Source organism: Stylophora pistillata, chromosome 2 (assembly GCF_964205215.1).
Source record: "Stylophora pistillata chromosome 2, jaStyPist1.2, whole genome shotgun sequence".
Classification (NCBI taxonomy): Eukaryota; Metazoa; Cnidaria; class Anthozoa; order Scleractinia; family Pocilloporidae; genus Stylophora; species Stylophora pistillata.
The window spans coordinates 45,162,378-45,183,754 of NC_142520.1; positions in this window are offsets into that span (position 1 = coordinate 45,162,378).

Here is a 21,377-nt window from a genome sequence, read left to right on the forward strand (position 1 = left end):
TCTATGGAGAAAAAATGGCGTCGCTGTTCAAAATAGTACCAGTATAACATTTCAGCTAAAAATAACTTCGGAACTGAACAACATGAATTACAGCTGCGAGTTACAAAGAGATGAAAAGATATTTAAAAGGAACATCAGCCTCAGAGTTGAAGGTGAGGTCTCATTGCTTCTTAGAACTATGTCAGTACTTTTGATAACTGGATTGTATAAGCCTCGGTGGACTGTTCTATTTCTTACCATGCAAAAAAAATATATCTATATAAATAAAAACAAAACAAAACGGTTAGGCTACTTTGGTTGTTAAATGTTCTTTACTCTTTCCAAGTAATCTTTAAATATCCCTTTAATTTAACCTGTATGCTCTTTGTAGTTTTGAGCGTTAATTAATGATAAATCGGTTATCTGTTGAAGGGGACGGCGTAGTTTTTTGATTAGAAACAAAGGAAATTCTCACATTTACACGCCTAAACGTATTTCTATACCATTTGAAGTTGCCATGCTACAGTTTGTCGGTTCTGATGCCTGCATACAGTGGACCTGAAGTTCGTGTTTTTGATCCAGTTTAGAACTTTGATTCAGTTTTTGAACGATGCTAGTTCTTTATGGGTAATTTACATCCTAACACCGAAGCCGAAGTGTTCGAGTCTAACCTTAGTAACTGCACTTTTACCGATATGTTCATTTCAAATAAGGTATCCTTTGCAGTAAATGGTTTGAACCCGGGGGTAACATGTGAAGGTGTAGTCTGATCGTCCGGGTGAGTGTAGTCCTGAGAAGGACTGTTGTCGGTGGTAGTGACTGACGTTTCGACAACCTGTGCGGAAGTCATCATCAGAGTCAAGTGAATGATTGTTGTCAGTAGAATGTTCTTATTCCAGTTCGTGTGAAATGATCGGTTGGTTTTGCCGTGATGTTATTGGCTGTAAGACTCAAGTGACGTAAGTCGGTCGTGATTGGTCTGTTTCGATCTGTCGGTAAAGTTAGGTCGTTCTTTTTCGGTCGTTTGTGATGTTTATGTCGTGAATGAGTCGTTTGTATGGAGCGGGTAGTTGTTGACATCTGTTTAGGGGAGTCTGTTCTAAGTTAGTAAACCAGCTTTCCAGAGTCAGTCGTTGAAAATAGTCAGTGCTGTAGGTTAGGCATTGCGCAGAGTCCCAGTCAATGTTGTGGCTGGTAAGTCGATGGTGTTCAGCAATGTGATTGCTGACATCATCTTTCCTCGTCGCCCGTCTGTGTTCAGTCAGTCTTGTTGTGAAGTTTCTGCCAGTCTCACCGATGTAGGAGGCTTGGCAGTCGGAACAATTGATCTTATAAATCATTCCCTGTCTGTTCCTCGGTTCGTCTTTGTCTTTAACGTTGGTTAGTAACTGACGTAGTGTGGTGATGGGTTTGTGGGCGACGCGGATATTGAAGGGTAGTAAGATGCGCGAGATGTTTTCAGACATGCCTTTTATGTACGGTATGGTTGCTGTAGTCGTAGGGGTTGCGGTGTCGTTTGTTTCGGTAGTGGTAGTGGGTCACCATCGACTTACCAGCCACAACATTGACTGGGACTCTGCGCAATGGCTAACCTACAGCACTGACTATTTTCAACGACTGACTCTGGAAAGCTGGTTTACTAACTTAGAGCAGACTACCCTAAACAGATGTCAACAACTACCGCTCTATACAAACGACTCATTCACGACATAAACATCACAAACGACCGAAAAAGAACGACCTAACTTTACCGACAGATCGAAACAGACCAATCACGACCGACTTACGTCACTTGAGTCTTACAGCCAATAACATCACGGCAAAACCAACCGATCATTTCACACGAACTGGAGTAAGAACATTCTACTGACAACAATCATTCACTTGACTCTGATGATGACTTCCGCACAGGTTGTTGAAACGTCAGTCACTACCACCGACAACAGTCCTTCCCAGGACTACACTCACCCGGACGATCAGACTACACCTTCACAAGGTATCCTTTGTTGCCAAAACAAGGGACTTAACCCTTTCAAATTTGAAGCCTTTGAAAACGAATTTTGACTGCCAATCAAATCATCTTTACGATGTTAACTATTACTTATTTTAGAGTGCCCAGACCCGTGCGAATGTGGTGTCTTCCAGCAAACCATCATAAGTGTGAATTGCAGTGGAAAAAAACTTCATTCAATTCCACGCAAAATTCCACTTGCCACGGCAAAATTGTGAGTACAATTAAAAGGTTGTAAACACGAAGAAAAGATTGATCTCGAGAACTGCTTCCCCAATGAAACCCAAATTCTCAGAGGAATCCCTCTCATGCTATTGTAGAACTACTCCCTCCCTCCCCCCCACCCCCCCTCCCTTAAGGCCTTATTTTCAAAGGACACCCTTTTTTGTGTCGTATTACTCAAGTCAGACAGGATAACCCCTGGATAAAATATGATGTAGGATGACGGATGGTCGATTCGTGGGAATTCTTGACGTGCACAGTGTTTCACACAGGATTGGCTCTATTCTCCAAAGATCTACAAGAACGGGTGTGGTCTACAAATGATATAAGAGCGACTTGCTCAAGAATAAGGCTTAAATATGGGATTTATCACTTGACTTGATCCTCTCTTAGAATTAGTACCGCGCTCGTCCTAAACGGTGCAAATTTAATTCCCAGTGTTTATCATGACAATGAATTGGAGAATCAGGCATTTTCTTGCTTGGGTTAACCAAAGAGGGTATAAAGTTGTTAAACCTCGCTAACAAAGAATCTAAAATGTTCTTAAGTTCTAACTCTCAATTTGAATTGCACAAAGGTTGCAACATACACAGAGCTGAAAACGTTCTTTATTACATCACTAAAATAAAAATGAAAAACAACTTTTCAGTCTAGTGTAGTTTCTCTGCCGACGCTACGTTTTTAAAATTTAATTAGTTTATTGTAAGAAATAGAAAACTTTTTTGAGAGACATGTTTCGGCATGCTTATGCCATCTTCAATCAATGAGTAACAGAACGTGAGCAATTAAATAACAGACAAGTAGATGAATAAAATATTTACAGTATGATATAATACAAAAGCGGGTACTATTTACAACGTGACATCAAAGGTGTGAACTAAAACGCTAGAAAAGTGTTATAATGCTGTAATTGTTTGTTAAGTTCAGGTTTTCAGATGGGATTTGAACCCACGACCCTCCGTGATCTAGTCGGATGCTCTAACCACTGAGCTACACAGGAGACTCTATGGTGAGCAAGGGTCAATTAGTGGGTATTGACTGGAACCGCATCACGCGGCTACACAGCCAAACATCAGCTAGCATCATCCCATCTGGAAACTCCATTTTTCTCTTATATTAAAAATTGTTTATTTCATCTTTACATGCTCACTTTGGGGGCTGGTTGGCTGTATGTGATGCTTTAATGCATGTGATGCTTTAATGTGACAGCGTGATGCTGTTAGTGAGCTTCTATGCGCTAGCTGATGTTTGGCTGTGTAGCCGCGTGATGCGGTTCCAGTCAATACCCACTAATTGACCCTTGCTCACCATAGAGTCTCCTGTGGCTAAGTGGTTAGAGTATCCGACTAGATCACGGAGAGTGTGGGTTCAAATCCCATCTGGAAACTCGATTTTTCTCTTATATTAAAAATTGTTTATTTCATCTTTACAAGTTCAGGTTTGATCATATATATATAAAAAGCTTCTTTGAGTTTTAAATCAATAGAGTTGTTAGCAAAATCCAGAATACTAAAGCAAGAAAGGGAGTATTTGTTCTTACAAGAAGGAGGTGTGTTGAAATACTTAAAAATATGCGAGTTTTTATCGCTTTCCGTGTGCTCCTTTATCCTAGTAGAGAAGTGGCGGCTAGTTTCGCCAATGTAACGGGAATTACATCCCGCACAAGAAAATTGATAAACTACCATGGATTTTAGAGCATCAGGAGTACGATCTTTGACACTGAACATGTTTTTTATTTTAAAAAAAGTGAAAACTAGTTTGACATTTACGTCCGATTTACAAAAGCGCTTAGTGAGTTGTCGGAGTTTGAGGTTCGCTACTTTAGAATAATAGCCGACAAAGGGGAGTTTGAAGTAACATGTATTATTGTCATCAACGTTCCGGCTATTTTGAGAGGAGGACCCGTCAAGATACCACTTGAAAGTTCACACTAATTCACAGCACCCCAACATAAAATTCACTTTCGAAAAAGAGAATGATGGTAAACTCTCCTTTCTTGATATATTCATCGATAATTCTTGGAATGGTTTTTTTTTTTCAGTTTTTCATAAAAAGAAAACCTACACTGGTCTCCTAACATATTTCTTTCGTTTTATTTCATCATTCTACAAAATTGGCCTTATCCGAACTCTTATTGACCGTATCTACAAAATCAACAACACCTCTTCCGGCCTTTAAAACGATCTTAAGAAACTTTCCGACACTTTAAAACGTAACTCTTTTCCTTCGCGTATTATTGAAAGAACTTTCAAGCGGTATCTTGACGGGTCCTCCTCTCAAAGTAGCCGGAACATTGATGACAATAATACACGTTACTTCAAACTCCCCTTTGTCGGCTATTATTCCAAAATAGCGAACCTCAAACTCCGACAACTCACTGAGCGCTTTTGTAAATCAGACCCAAATGTCAAACTAGTTTTCACTTCTTTTAAAATTAAAAACATGTTCAGTGTCAAAGATCGTACTCCTGATGCTCTAAAATCAATGGTAGTTTATCAATTTTCTTGTGCGGGATGTAATTCCCGTTATATTGGCGAAACTAGTCGCCACTTCTCTACTAGGATAAAGGAGCATACCGAAAGCGATAAAAACTCGCATATTTTTAAGCATTTTAACACATCTCCTTCTTGTAAGAACAAATACTCCCTTTCTTGCTTTAGTATTCTGGATTTTGCTAACAACTCTATTGATTTAAAACTCAAAGAAGCTTTTTATATAAAATAAGATCAAACCTGAACTTAACAAACAATTACAGCATTATAACACTTTTCTAGCGCTTTAGTTCACACCTTTGATGTCACGTTGTAATTAGTACCCGCTTTTGTATTACATCATGCTGTAAATATTTTATTCATCTACTCGTCTGTTATATAATTACTCGCGTTCTGTTACTCATTGATTGAAGATGGCATAAGCATGCCGAAAAATGTCTCTCAAAAAAGCTGTCTATTTTTTACAATATTTATCATACTTGCAATTATTACGACCTTAATTAGTTTAATAATGTAACTATCTTGAAGCCTGGGATAAACAGCATTCTTTGTATGAAGACAAAAGAAAAGGAATAAATTCGTCGATCAGCTAAATTTGAACTATAAAACAATTATTCAATATCGAAGGAAGTAAAAGAACGCTAATCATGAGAAGCACTACATGAGCCAAAAGCTAGCAATGGCTAGTGCTGCTCTTACCATATGTGTCAAAAAGTGGCAAAAACTCTGGCGGTAATGAGTCATTAGGTTGAAGAGAGCAACCTATCCTCCAAGATGCGGTCAGACGCCACGTGCTCGCCATCACAATCATGCTATTTCCAGCCGTTAATCTTTCTCTAGTGTTCAAGTGCAGTAAAGGCACTAAAATACTTCACGTAAGGGTTTCACGAAATATTGACGCAACGAATTCGTTGTTATTGATGAGTTGCTTTCTTTAAATATGTCCTTATGTATGGTTTTGAAAGTGAAGAGATTTAAGCGTTTAGGTGTCATTCTTATCATAACGGTGGTTTTCAGCAGGTAATTTGCACGTTTCTAACGATTTCTTGATAGGTACTTAAACAACAACAAGCTGAGGGACTTGCCCCAAGGCATCTTCAGTAACTATACTCAGCTAGGATGGCTGTAAGCCAAGAGTCCTTTTCATCGATCTCATAGTGAACAACAATATCCATATTTGACACTTTAATTTGTAATGATTTTTAATAGGTATGCGAGTAACAGTAAACTAAAGAACTACTCTCCGAGTAATCTACGATAGCAATACTCGGCCTTTTTAGCTCCCAAAGAACACGACTAGCTCCCCCCAGCCTTTACATGAACACCTTATATATACCTGAATTTACTACTGTCAGTGGCAATGACTGATGTGTGATCTTGTATGTCTGATCGTCTGCGTGAGGGTAAATATTTATTTATTTAAGGATTTGTACCAAGTACTGGAGCAGAAACAATAGGACACGGATCCCCTACGAGGTTTAAGCTCCAACAAACCCACCCATCCCACCCCAGGGGAGGACATCCATCACACAGTAATCTCGTGCGTGGGAAATTAACGTCTCCTACCCCTAACCCTGCAGTAGACGGGACCTCCATTTATTCGTCCCTATCCGAGAAGAGTAGAATATCTAACCATTTCTTGATGTTATAGGAAGGTAGCATATTCCTCTCAATTATTTTAAGACCTTGAGTGTTGGTCCGGCCGGGGCTCGAACCCTCGACCTCCCGCACAACAGTCCAGCGCTCTATACACTAAGCTAACACCCTGGATGTTTGCTTTGTACCCTCCCTCCTTTAAGCTCTGAGTTTAAATAGAGCTCCCCAATATAAGAATTGTTACACAATCTAAAAATCCTCATTTTACAGTTTTGGTAAAGCACATAGTTGGTTAGATTCAAAGCTGATAGAAAATTAAGAAAGAATATGGGTTGGTTTGAGCCCTCATGATAAAGCATATAAGAATAAAGCACTACTAGATATTACCTTTAATTTAACTCGATTAACAAATGCATCGCAATGAACACCACCCCCTATCATTTCTTGGCAGGAAAATGAGCAACAACCTGTTGAAGGAATTACCATTAGGCATACTCAAAAACAATGCCAAGCTGGTCTTCTTGTAAGTTAGGACCCTTCCTTCGTTTTGTAAAGAATACCTGTAAACCATCTCGCACGGGGAAAGATACCAGCAGATCCATAGATCACCCATACCTTCAGTTGACAGTTAACAGTTTTAGTTCTGATCGGACAGAGGCACCGAAAATGAAAAGTCATTTACATAAATTGAATGGATCAATCAAAGTGTTTACAGGAAAACGTTCAATGTAGAAAATATACCCAGGGTTTTCATCAGTGACATGACTCACCTGTAGCAACTAATGAGTGAATTTCTTCCTAGGCGCCAATGAAAAAGAATCACAGTGCACGAGAAATTTGAATACAAATTTTGTCGATTAGGAGTAAATGTGTAAGATGGTTAACCTGTGACTTATACGTTGGAACTCACTACAAGAATTTCAGGCATAACAGGCCTATATTTTCGCCGCTGCAAAAGAACCCGCTGTTTAAAATCTTAGAAAACATTTTCCTTTCCCAAGTTTCTTAATAGATTACCCTCCCTCCCTCCCTGCAATCATTATGGCCTTTCCATAGTGAAGACTGCCCTAAATAGCGATGTGTTTATACCTGCATGGCTAACCTGCTTTTTCTACTACGGGCCTTTTTTTTATAAATCGTAAAGAAAATTATGTTCTTAAACAATATTAAGAGCGAATGTTTGAATTGACCGAGTGAAAATCAAAAAATGTGTCACATGATCGAAAAATTGAAAACCTTTATATTTTGGTCAGAGATACCTTATAGTGAACTTAGAAACATGATAAGCTTTTTTTCCCAGACTTGCTTCTTTATTCTAGAAAATTCTCGAAAACTGAAACGAGCGTCGGTAGCCCTAAAATGGCGGAAATCAGTTCTCTGAGTAGAGGCAAATGAACTTTGCTCATGAAAAGCGCAAAGAAAGCAAGCTCGTATCAATTTGAAAAATTTGTATAGGAAGGATTGAGGTATGGCTTAAGTCTAAAACGGGACCGTTTTATCTAATTTTGACATCACAGAATGCTTTCAAAAATCACCAATTTTTCAAAATCCAAATATCGCATTTTGTAGCAAATTTTCAATTATCACTTTCACCATGCGATACAACTCAGAATTGCTTCAGGCTAAGCTCATGTTAAGCGGAAATAGTGTTATTTTCGAGGATATAAAAATTAATTCGGGGCTTTTTATTCCCGCACGGAAAAACCAGGCTGAACTTTGTGAAAATTGCAACATCGTTATTTACGTTACGACATAATCTAATTAGGCACCTGGTGGTTAAATCCGGAATTTCAAGCACATTTTAGAAGTTCCCATGGCGGAATTGTTTACAATAACACATTCCTTAAGCTAGCGGAGGGCGTCTGTTTTTCTTTGCGTATTCGAACACCTATAAGACTAGCTTTACACTAGAGGAAATTGTTCCGGATTCGTGATGAATCCGAAACGTTTTAGTACCGGATTCATTCTGCCGTTTACACGAAAGTGGACGAATCCGTAATAAAAACTTCCCGGTTTGGTCGTGTCTCCGGATATTTTGAATCCGGAATTTAAAGTGGGAACTTTGAGTCCGATAACTTTTGAATCCGGAAAGTTTTGTCGTGTAACCGCTTTTTTTCTCGAATCCGGATATCATTTCCACCTGCAGTCTTTTGAGTTTGCGGTGAAACCAAAATGGATCTGATGCTAACATTGTTGGCGGTCTCCGGTTGCCTAATCTTGTTGCAGGTTCAGGCGATAAATTTTATCATGTGTACCGCAGTATTTCTGAAGAAACGCAAATTATTATTGCAAGGAATTTTAACGTCAGCCACACTTAATCGCCGACGACGTAGACTGCTTGGCATTTGTCCAACTCAAATTTGCCTCAGTGGCATCTGGATCTACTCTAGACGTTTTTGGGGGAGGCATTTTCACTTTGTCGATCGAACGACGAAACAACACTGGGCTTGGTAACCATTCCATTTCGAATGTTCCCGGAGTTGTCGTTGTGTGTAAACAGTCAGGAATCCGAATATCCTTTCAGTTTAAACGCCTACGAATCCGGATACTCCAAAATTGATGAATCCGGAAACATTTACGAATCCGGAGAACTCTCCTCTAGTGTAAACCTAGTCTAAGTCTTAAGAAAGCTCTGAGGTAAACTTGAGCTCCATTGTGGACTTGAAAGAGGACAATTCAATCATTTAAAATGGCAGGTCAAACGTTCTTTTCAGAAGAACCATCATCTTCCCTGGAACTCTCATGTTGATGTATTACAAATAAAGCTAATAAAATCTTGGGCCTGCTAAGTAGAACCTGTAGAAGCTGGAAGGACACCGAAATTCTGAAGATGCTTTACTGCACGTTGGTTAGATCGTAAGTGGAATATAGAGCAATTGTGTGGTCGCCACATACTAAGAGAAACATTGAAAAGCTTGAGCGCATACAGCGGAGGGGAACAAAACTTATTCTCGGAAAAAGGAATTTTACGTATGACGAGCGTCTGAGATATCTCAATTTGCTTTCAATTGAAAAGAGGCGTTATCTTTTTGATGTTACATTTTTGTACAAGGCTTTAAATGGATACTTAAATGAGGATGTTTTTCCGTTTTGGAATTTTTATTCTCGGGACGATCCGTACAGATTTAGACATGTTGATGACTATTCCTTGAAGATGAATTTTGCGAGAAGGACTAGTTTCAAATCCACTTATTTTAATAGAATTGTTGAAATGTGGAATTCTATACTCTCAGATATTAGATTGTCTCCTAGATTTGCAGTTTTTAAGTCTAGAGTGAGAAAGTTTTTAAGTAAGGAACATCGACGTTTTTAATGTTTTTATTTTTTATGTAAAACTTTTTTGTCCGTCTTTATATTTGACTTATTTAGATTAGCTACACGGTGATCTGTCTTGTATGGAGTGTTCTACTCTTTTACAGATTATCCTTATGGCTTTGTTTGCTTGTACGTTTAGATTTATTTATTTGTCATCATTGCCATTGAATTGTAATGAATAAGTAAATAAATAAGAAGACGTTGAAGAGGGGAAGCAATTTGATATTATTATGAATTCAACGTACTCGAGTGTTTGTCACGCAAGGTCGAAATACTTACAATCCCAAAAACACATTGGGTTGTTCCCTTCTTGAGGTTCTTGGGGCCACGAGAATAACACCTTTAAAAAAACGTTTTCATTAGATAATACTGAATATGTTATCTTGGAAGAGTGTTTCACTGAAAAGCAGAGATACAACTGTAGGAGGACTCCACCCCACCCCGTTGAAAACCCAAATGTTAACTATTTTAACGGAAAATCACTAGATTCAGTCGTGAGTGAAAGAAGACACTGTGGCACCAGTTTTCTCGGTGATTATCATCAAACACATGACATCTTAAGGTGGAGGGGAACTGAAAGTATTATGCTAGAGAAAAAAATGATGCGTCGAACAATTCAAAGCTTCAACATCGCCTCCCTTCCAGAATTCTAACTTTTGAAGATTGGCTCCAACCCCCCTGTTCAAATGCCATGCCCAGGTGCAAGATCTTTGTGGTTCTCGATGGGGTTAACCGTTAGCCGCAAAAATTATGTAACCGTAAAAAAATTAGCATCAGCCATATAAAATGGCCAAAAAATGTAACCGTCAGCCGTGAAAGCCATCTTTCCATTGAGACCTTCATTACATTGTCACATGTTTTGTAAAAGGCACGACCAGCAATTGAATTGACTATTCAAGCTCCAAAACATAGACCTTAAAGACCCTATATTCTGAGCAATCCGTTTCAAGTACCTCCATAGTAAAAGATAAACCATCATTATTCCACTAGAAAGACTTGACGCTTCCGATTCAAATTCCCAACCCACCCAGGTAAGGTTCAAAGGACGACAGTCAAAAGCCTGTGGGTTGCCCCGAATGTAGAAGCAGCGATTAATCGTTGTATAACGTCACTGACACCGGTTCATCATTTTTTGAACGTCAAAATCTGAAAAAAGGAATGTGAGTGCGCTAAGCAAAACTAATTCGATCGAGTTAACGATCACATCTATAAACAAAACAAACTTGTGATCATATATGCGACTTTCTCTACAATTAATCTCAAGCAGAAAAACGCAAGCACGAGGTAAAAAGTTGCAAGGAGATGTATTTTCAAACAAAAAAGCTCAGGGAGAAAATAAACTATTAATGAAAATATCTCGAGCCTGAAGGTTATAACAACTTACTATATAGCAGGACAGTCTTGAGGTAAATCTAAGCATTCTGATTTGTTCTTACTTGGTCTGGATTTTGCCATACGGACCATTTCCACGGAAGCGGTTATAAGCCATACATTTTTTTAGCAAAGCCGAGAGATTAAAACTAAAGTAGTTTTCCCGAACGCCATGATAAAATACTTAGTAACAACGCTTGGTTGAACTGTATTGTAAAATATTGGCCCTGGGTACTTTTGTACGGACCTCGCTGCGCTCGTTCCATACTACCACGATTTTGGGCCAATAATCCTCAGAACGGCCCACGCAATTGGTTAGTAAGAGGTAATTTTTTGCGGCAACTGCTCAATTTGCCTTCTTTTCCACAGCCTCTGTAATTAAGAAGGCTGACACATGAAGTCTCTGTAAGCAAACCACAAATTTAAAGAAAATCCGGAACAACGTGCCGCTCCCTTTTGGCACTTTGACTAGACCGGCGCTTTGCAGCATTTTGGAAATCTTCCTCAGAATGATAATTTATAACAATGAAAACCTGAAAAAAGGGTTAGCTAGAAAACTGTTCCCATAAATGCCTTACTAATTCTGCGATTAGGCCTGCGCGTTTTTCCTTTAGCATGGCTGGATAACTCTTTTAGAATGCACGGCATCTTTGTGACCCTCTTGTTTATGCAACGCCTTTAAAAACACAGATTCCCAGAACTCGTGATCTAGTCTGATTGCTGGAAAGTGTGTTAAGAATTGGTGCTCGATCTAAATTAAAGTTAAATCTCTTTTGACCTCAACATCTGTATTGCCGACAGTCTGTAAGTGTTCAGAAAGACTTTACGGCGCGACATTAGCTGAAATAGTATTAGCTGAAATATCAAAGATCAAAAGAACTACCTTTTTCTCGACTTAGTTATGGTAATTCGAGAACAGTTTCCAGCCTAATCAGTTTACCTGAGTTATGTAAACAGAACTCTCAATTTGGGAAAAACGTTCTTAACTCAGCTAAGATTCTTTGTTCAGTTGTACTGAGTCGTGATTTCAAATGGCACATTGTTTATCATACATTTATCCTCAGGTCTAGTTCACCCTATTTATTTCCTTCTGTTTCCAGCTCCATACTTGGTATTCTTCTCCTATTCCAATCATTTCGTACTTTGCCTGTGTTTCGCCTTTACTCTGACTTTGACCCTTTCCCTAATATTTTTTCTATAGCTATTCGTTGTTTTGCGTTCTGCTTCTAAATGAGATCCCCGCTGCGAAGTTAGCAAGTTTCACAGCAACAAGTAACTGATAAGAAAAATTATCATGCAAACAAGTTTGTTAAAGAAACGCTTTTCATCGATTTTCGTGGCCGTAAAATTACAAGGTGGGAACAAGATTGAAATAATTTCAGCCTTGCGTGACAAATGCTTCAGTGTGTCACATCTACACACAGATTGCTTCCCGTCTTCAACGTCTTCGGCAAAAAACATTTGACCTACCATTATAAATGATTGAGTTGTGCTCTTTCAAGTCCACGATAAAGCTCAAGTTTACCTCAGAACTTTCCTAGGACTATAGGTGTTCGAATACGCAAAGAAAAACAGACGCCCTCCGCTAGCTTAAGGAATGTGTTATTGTAAACAATTCCATCATGGGAAATGGATGAGAATTTGAAACGAAAGCAGAGATAAAAACCAATCTGCCGTGGTTAGCTATGCAAGGCTAGCTTATTGTATTGATTTCCTGATCGACCACGCTGCTAACTTCTGAAATGTGCTTGGAATTCCGGATTTAACCACCGGGTGCCTAATTAGATTATTTCGCAACATAAATGATGATGTTGCAATTTTCACAAAGTTCAGCCTGGTTTTTCCGTGCGGGAATGAAAAGCCTCCAATTAATTTTTATATCTTCGAAAACAACACTATTTCCACTTATCATGAGCTTAACCTGAAGCGATTCTGAGTTATACCGCATGGTGAAAGTGATAATTGAAAATTTGCTACAAAATGCGATATTTGGATTTTGATATATTGATGATTTTTAAAAGCGTTCCGTGATGTCAAAATAAAATGAAATGGTCCCGTTTTAGACTTAAGCCATACCTCAATCCTTCCTATACAAATTTGTCAAATTGATACGAGCTTGCTTTCTTTGCGCTTTTCATGGGCAAAGTTCGTTAGCCTCTACTCAGGGCACTGATTTCCGCCATTTTAGGGCTACCGACGCTCGTTTCAGTTTTATGGAATTTTCTAGGATAAAGAAGCAAGTCTGGGAAGAAAAACCTTACCTCGTTTCTAAGTTCACTACAAGGCATCTCTGACTGAAATATGACGATAGTCTTTTTCTCGGTCGATGTGCCACCTCTCACGAGGTCTTGAAAGAAAGTCGCTCTTAATTTGCTAGCTGGTATATCTTATCTTCTTACATCAGAACACGGGAAAAGGTGCAACATTTTCAACAAATAAATGTCTCGAACTTTGTTCACGAAAACAATGTGGCTAACACCACTTTGAATTATTTTGGTAGGCGTGTAGGAAACAACCGGTTGAAGAAATTGCCATCGGGTATTTTCAATAACAACATCGCGCTGACTTACTTGTAAGTTTGGAAGCCGCCTTACCTAAGTAAAGATAGCATTAATTCATCCCACTCAAGCGAGAATATCATCATATCTGAGCGGCGATGTTACAGGGTCTAAAGAAAATTTTAAAATTTTCTTTAGACCCTTTCTAGTTTCATCAAATTGTCACCTTCTCAATCACTACATCCAATGTTCACATTTAAAACCTTTTCCATGGCAAGTTTCCTCGTTAATGAAAGCCGACCAGTCTGGTTGAAACGAAAACCCAGTAAAGCAAAGAAGGGCTTTGATAAAATATTATCCAGTGAAGCGAGATTGCAAAGCGTCGACCTCTACGCTTTGTGAAGCACTCTTAAAAATGGAGAAGTCCATGTTTTGTTTTTTGTTTTTTTTTTAAGATACTTTGTTGTAATGAGAAAGGTCGTATGAGCAATCCATATCTTCATTGTGTTGAACAGGGCATTTTTAGTTGACAGGTTTGTTTTGAGTAAACTCCAGCTCTCGTCTGATAATTAAGTTTACGATTATAATATCTTTTTTTAAAAAGTCGAGAACGTAACGAGGATTTTGCACGGTCTTGTTTTAAGGGGAAACTTAACTGCGAGTGATATTACTTTCTCTCTCTGAGATGACTTTGCCTGAGAAAGAGACAATTGTTTTCTCACGCGATAATTTTCTAGCCAAAGATGACCAAAGGCACATATTCTTTGTTAGGATTTCATCTCTTCCACAAGAGTCAAGGTCATATTTGGTAATAATCATGGCTAAGAAAAATCTTTTCTGGAAGGCAAAAGCAGTATAGTAATAAAGTATTATTGTTTGTCTCCCGATGGGGTCGCTTATGATGAGAATCGTGACGTTTTGACTGCATACTGCTGATCATCATCAAGCGATAAGGTCGACTGGTTTCGGGTCTTCTTATATGGCAAAACATTTCGAGCCACTTTAAATTACTTAGTTGACTCATTTTTTGACAGGTTCTTGGACAACAATCATTTGGAGGACTTGCCAAATGACATATTCATGAATAATATCAACCTAGAAGACCTGTAAGTCAAAATTTAAAATTAAATGCTTCCCAACTTTAATCCTAGTGGCATTCTAGAAGGAGGTGAAGAAGGGATAGCCAGGGAATATACATGATAGTAATATCAGTTAAAGTATTACAATGATTAAACAGTCGAAAAAGTGACAGAGTGTACCATGGTTTGATATATCAGTCTTAAAAGATCCGGTATCCACCGCTACAAAAAGGCTAATCCGTCTTACATGTAAGAGGGATAGGGTTTTTTGCTTTGTTTGTTTGTTTTTTGTTGTTGTTGTTTTTTTTATCAACCGTGATCACATCGGACTAATATTAAGACATATCAATCCATTCAAGCACTTCTCAGCCTAACTTCCAATCGTGCATCGAGGTGGACAAAGAGTAGAAGGTGGAAGGGGGCGGTGGCCACTAGAGGCTTATATTTGCCTCCTTAGAGAAGATAGTTTTTTCCCACTGAGCTTGATTTTAAATCTGCTGCAAAGTATGCGTTCGTTAGAAATACAAAATAAAATAAAATTAGGTCAAATCAAGCGTACTCAAGTTACTAATTTTTCTATCATTCAAGATGAACCATGTTCCGTAGCAATGTTAACTCATTTGACCGGTTCTATAGGCTCCAAGAGGCATAAGTACTACCCAGAAATACCTGTAGTATTTATCGTGCGAGGTTAATCACATGAAAGGATATTATTTTCCATGAATGAATCTCATGAAAAGAACTCAGGCAAAGTATCCTTTTTTCGGAGTCTCTCAGTAAGGTTCCATAATATTCCTCTTCACCCAAATACTATTCCTTTTGATCTGAGGAGGTGTTTATCAGTTTTGAATTTGGGTTACAAGTTTGAATATATTATTTAAAAAAAGATACAATTTATGAAACAAGACTAGTACTAGATATAATAGAATACTATTCATGCCACGCCTTCGAGTATAGTGTCGGGTTCTAGTGGTAGCTCTTTATTGAGATTCTGTTAGCCTCAGAGAAATAATTTGTATCCCGCTTTATTGCCGAAACTTAAAGGAAAACAGCAATGAGAAAAAAAAAGTCGCGTTTTTTCAAGGAGATGGGAGTTTCTTGTTCTGACGAGAAAAATAAAGGAAAAGTTTTATTTGAAGAATTTTTTGGTGAGCTTGTGGCTGCGTGTGTCCGTGTATGGCGTCTTATTTTGTTTGAATTTTTTAATATTTGGTGGTCACACATTTCGAAGTAAATATTTTCAAATCACAAAGATAAGTTATATATGCGCCTTGGTACCTTACCCTCCCCATCCCTGCAATCAATGTCGCCTTGCTTACGATGAGGGCTACTCTGAATGACAGTGTGTAATGTCAAGCGCTATGTTTTAGAACAATGGGTATCGGGAGAAGGGAGAAAAGCATTCAACTGCTTTCTGTGCTTAACACATACACACAAAAAAAACAGCCAGCACGTCTCAAGTATTTTTGTCCCAGATTATAGTTCGTCATCCTATTTTAGGTTTTTAAAGGTAAACCAAACAGAAGACCTAGGCCACACGACATTTTCGAGCAAACAAAGTTAAGTTCCTGCACCATGTTGACAAGTACAATGCTGCAAACATTCCTTTTATATTACTTTTGGTAGGTTGTTAAACAATAACCACTTGAAGAAACTACCATCAGGCATTTTCAGTAACAATACCCAGCTGATAATCCTGTAAGTTTGGAGTCTGTCTTATTTATGCAAGGAACGCGTCAAATCCATCGTGCATTGTAAAAATACCAGCAAATACGAGCAGCGATGTCTTAACTCCGAATGAAATCAGCTACGAAGTGGGAATGTTCTGTTTAAGTGGGCAGGGATTTTATTTTCCTCCTGCAAGTACAATGGTGGAAGCAAGGGGAGGGCGGGGGGGAGGTAAAGTCACCCATGCCGCCTGTGGACCCCACGCTCCTACCCCTAACCTTCATCCCTCTCCTCACTTCTGCTGAACATTCCATGTCATTTTCATATATACAAATATATCTTTAAATTTTGCTCGCTATGGACATTATCAAAGAATACTTGTGAAGGAAATTTGTCGATGACATTTTAATGGACTAGAATCTCCTTTCGTAGTGTTTTTTTGTTTTGTTTTTGTTTTGTACTCTACTTGTCAAATACTATGCTCCTAAACCTAGCCTTTTACAAGTTTTCCCATGTTAAACTTCCTTGGTCAAAAACTGCCATAGCTCGTTGAAAAGAAATTCCAGTAAAAACCAAGTAAAGTAATCCATACAATGAAGTGACATTTCACAGGGTCGAGCTCTAAACTCCATAGAACAAATCGAAACAGGGTCAGATCAATAAAGGGTACTTCCTAATTTAACTATTGTTATATCTTTTTGGTGCGGAAGTCAAAAGAACTTCCTGGTAACACTTGGGGTGTCGAACTTGCAAAACAAGGGCATCAAAATGTTATGCAATCTTTAGTTAGTTCAGTGCTACTTAGTCATTCGTTCATATCTATTGGGGGGTTAACAAGGCCACGGGAAGTCAATAGAAAAACTGCTTTAAAAAGAGATGAGCTCAGATTTTATATGACCGTAATGATGCTTAAAGGACCAAATTGAAAGCCAATCAAGAAAGGAAGTAAAACATCGTAGCTACTATTAACTTATCACGGACGGCAAAGAGATCCTGTCAGCAGAAGGGACCGCAGATCCCATCCTTATAGCTCTTTATGCTCTTAGCATCCAGCCTCTGATCACGAGTCTACAGGTGGCGTCCACAGTAAAGCAATGCTGGTTCGCCGATGATGCGGGTGGGGTAGGCTCTACTACAAAAATCAAGAGATAGTGGGGCACCTAAGTGCCCTGGGTATAGATTTTGGCTACTTCCCAAACGACAAGAACTGCTGGACTATCGCAAAGCCACACAAGAACGAAAATGTGAAAGAGTATTCAAGGAAACGAACATTAACCTAAAAAGGGAAGGGAAGAAACATTTGGGCGCGCGGCAGGCTCACGAGGGTGTCTACAGGAATACGCCAGTAGAAAGATGTCTGATTGGGTGAGCGAAGTAGCTCAATTGGCAGAGTTCCCTTAGACACAGCCACAAGCATGCTATGCCGCTTTCACATCTTCCTAGCTGGAATACTGCCCGACAGCCAGGATCTACTAGAGCCACTGGAGAATGCAATATATCAGCTGCTTATTCCTGTGATAATTAAACATATTATATTTTTAGATATTCAGTAAATCTATTTATTCATTTTAGCCGTTAATTATAAGTATTGCATAGGATTGTATTTTATAATGTCATTGTATACTATTTCGATTTCTTTTGTTAATTGTTATTTTTCTCTCGGAAAAATTAGTTTTTATAAGCTACTCTTAAATTCGAGAAAAAAATTAAGTTTATGTATGTATGTATGTAGGTATGTATGAATGCATGTATGTATGTATGTATGTAGGTATGTATGAATGCATGTATGTATGTATGTATGTATGTATGTATGTATGTATGTATGTAACACAGGTGTAATCAGCTAGATAGGGACATCCTTGCGATCTGAGTCCGTCTTGGAAGCCTGTGCCATGGAAATTCAGGCCGACAAGCAAGTGTAGACAACGCTTCATCAGTCAAAGTGACAGGATGGTCGAGGCATTCTGCACGATGCGAGCGCTGGACCTGACAGCTGAAAAAGGGTCAGTAGTATGGCTGACAGTACTGTCTCCCCAAGAATTGGGCTTCGACCTAAATAAACAAGAATTCCTTGATGTTGAAAAACTATCAAAATATTCCCGCCACGTGTGTATTTGGGACGGTTTTTACGCTACACCACGCCATAATTTGTAAACGAGAAGGATTTTCATAGAGAGACAGAATGATCCGAGAGACCTGGCAGCTGAACTGTTCAGTACGGTATACGGCGATGTTGAAGTTGATCCCGTACTTCAAGACATCAGTGGTGAACAGCTGAAAAAGCAAAAGGCGCAAGATTGAACCTTCACGCACGTGCATTCTGCGAACAACAACGATCGCCATTTCCCGATGTCAGGGTCTGACATCCAAATGCCGAATCCTTTAAGACCATAGAGCCACAACAGATCAACAGAATGCATCAGAATGAAAAGAACAGCCAGTACTCAAAGAGAGTTCTCGACAATGAGCGCTAAATATTCACACCCCTAATATTTACCACAACCGGCGAAATTAGCCTCGCTGAGCTGATAGCTTTAAGGAAAGGAGAGCAAAATGCAAAAACAATCTCTTGGATTGGGGGAAAAACATATTTTGCTCTTTGAAGAACCGCTCTTATCTGATTAAATGGTTCAAAGGCAGCGAAGAGAGTCCCCGGCGATGCAAGGAATGCTTATTTTCACAGAGTTAGCAATTCGATCGTGAAATTTGAGATTTTAGGTTTTAAGTCCAGAAGTGTTCTTTAAATTTTCATAGAGCTATTTAGTACGTTCCCACAAATGAAATAAAATTGAATTATTAATCAATCACTTGAAGACAATACCATCAGGCATTTTCAGTAACAATATCTTGCTTAGATGGCTGTAAGTAAGGAACCTGTCTTACTTGAATAAGGAACGCCTCAAAACCATCTCGCACTGGTGAGAATATCTTAGATCAGAGCAGCGATGCACTATCACCGAATAAAAATTGCCCCGAGGTAGAAATTTTCCAATGCAAATGTCATGGAAGCAAGGGGAAGGGTATAGATAGTTCACATGCACTCTTGGACTCATAGCTCGCTATATTTACCATAAAAATTAAAGGTTTTAACGGAATTTTATCAAATAAAAATTGCTGGAGACAATTTCGGATTCCGTAGACCCCTCCTAGTTTTCTTGAATAAGTTTCTCCGTGATAAGTTTCCTTGCTCAAAATTTGTATTGTCTGCTTATTAAAAAAATTCAAGCGAACCATAGAAATGCATTGATCTCCAAACGCAGTGCAATAAATCGAAAATGTGTATAGTGCAGCACCAATTAGTTAATCCCTTTATGTAAAATTGTGGTATAAAAGTCAAAGCACTAGCTCTTAGCACTCATAATCCTCAACTCGCGGGAAAAAAAAGAGCTTTAGGAGAGGATATTGTCATGCAGAAAATCGGTTCTTTTTTACTGAATGTTCGAAGTGAATTGAAAGGATTAGAAGTAAACTCCTCAAACTCAATAATAGTTCATGACGTTATAAGCCAACCCGAACGCCCCATTCAGGTCAGGTGGATAACTTTGAAACTCAAGGAAACATCAGTTGAGAATAACTAGTGTTTCATCACGTTTTCATCACTAGTGATAAAATTGTTCTTAATCTACATATTCATAGATAACTCAAACAGCTTCATACTCTTTAAAACTCCTCCAACCTTTCTACTATTGGAAACTTGACACTTTGCACTCGTTGCCAATCCTCAAAAATGTCCCACTGTCCACTTATTTTTATATCTGGTAGACTTTGATATTGCTCTCTCCTCGCAAAGTTCTTCTTCCTCGATTGTTTTCGGGAAGCGAAACCTTCCTTCGGCCACGGCAAAAACAATGTGTAAATTACGTCAAGTTCACAACGCTTTTGAAATACAAATTTGGTGCAACGCTAAACTATTGGATAATTAAAAAAAAAAGGTCACTAATACAATGAATGCCGGCTGAATACAACGAATTACACATAAAAGATATTTTAAAGAAAAATGGGAAAAATACAATATTGCATAATTTTATGTTGTTTCTTTGGCGAAGTCATTTAAAAAACTCGTGCTTCGGATTTCATCATGTTTCCAAAGCTCGAAAACAATAAAACCATGCACTCAGACTGCGGCCTCGTGGTTTCAAATGTTTTCTCTCGTTTGGAAACCTGATGAAACCCTTGCATTCGTTTTGAAGCAGTACTAAGAAACGTTATCCTTTTCTCGAAGCTCTCGAGAGAGCTGTCTTGCATTCCTCACCACAAAAACCGTAATCCACTATTGGCAGAGGTTGTTCTCATCACTTTTGAAGGAAGGCTGCAATTTTAAATTATGCGATAATATCACAGCTTATTTCAAACAAGATAAATACTAGTTATGCAATGCTTATAAGCAGTTACATCGACATGACCAGAAGCTACAACAATAAGATAATTTTATCAGGTTTCTAAACCTGATAAAATGCCGTTTGCAATAAAAAAAAAATCTTAAAGGATAAATCGCAAACTTACAGAATACAGACGTACTGTAAAAAACTCTACCGAAGAGCGTAGACAAAGATTTTCATACCAGGGAAAATTTCAGTAACTTTCCACAAAAGTAGGAAAAAAAAAACCCTTTGCTTGAATCAATGAACATAACGGTTGAAATATACTAATCTGCATGCACTTATACTGGTTTGCTGGCCAAAACTTTTATTTGCCCGATGAAGATGTGATCAAGGGACCAAGATCTCTTGAAATCTCGATACAAGGCACTCGATGTACTCTTACAGAGACTTTGCAATGCTGTGAACACCCAGAAATTCTCTTCATTCTCTTGTGGGCAACTTCCTCACAAAGACAAAATAATGTGTCATAACTTTCCTGCGTCCTCACCCGTCCACCGCGTGAGAGTTCAAAATCACAGATCATATATCACTAACCATAATACAAGCAAACTATGCTTCATAAAACCTGATCAGAAAACAAACTTGAACATGCTCTGGTTCTATTTTGACCATCGCTTTTAAACTCTTAAACAAATTATTTTTAAAGATTACTGATTTGATGTCATGAACATACCTACATTGCAATATAAACTGGAACATAGCGTTTTCATTTGCGCCTTCTCAAATAAACACACTGTATATAATTTTAAATAAAACTGCTGAGA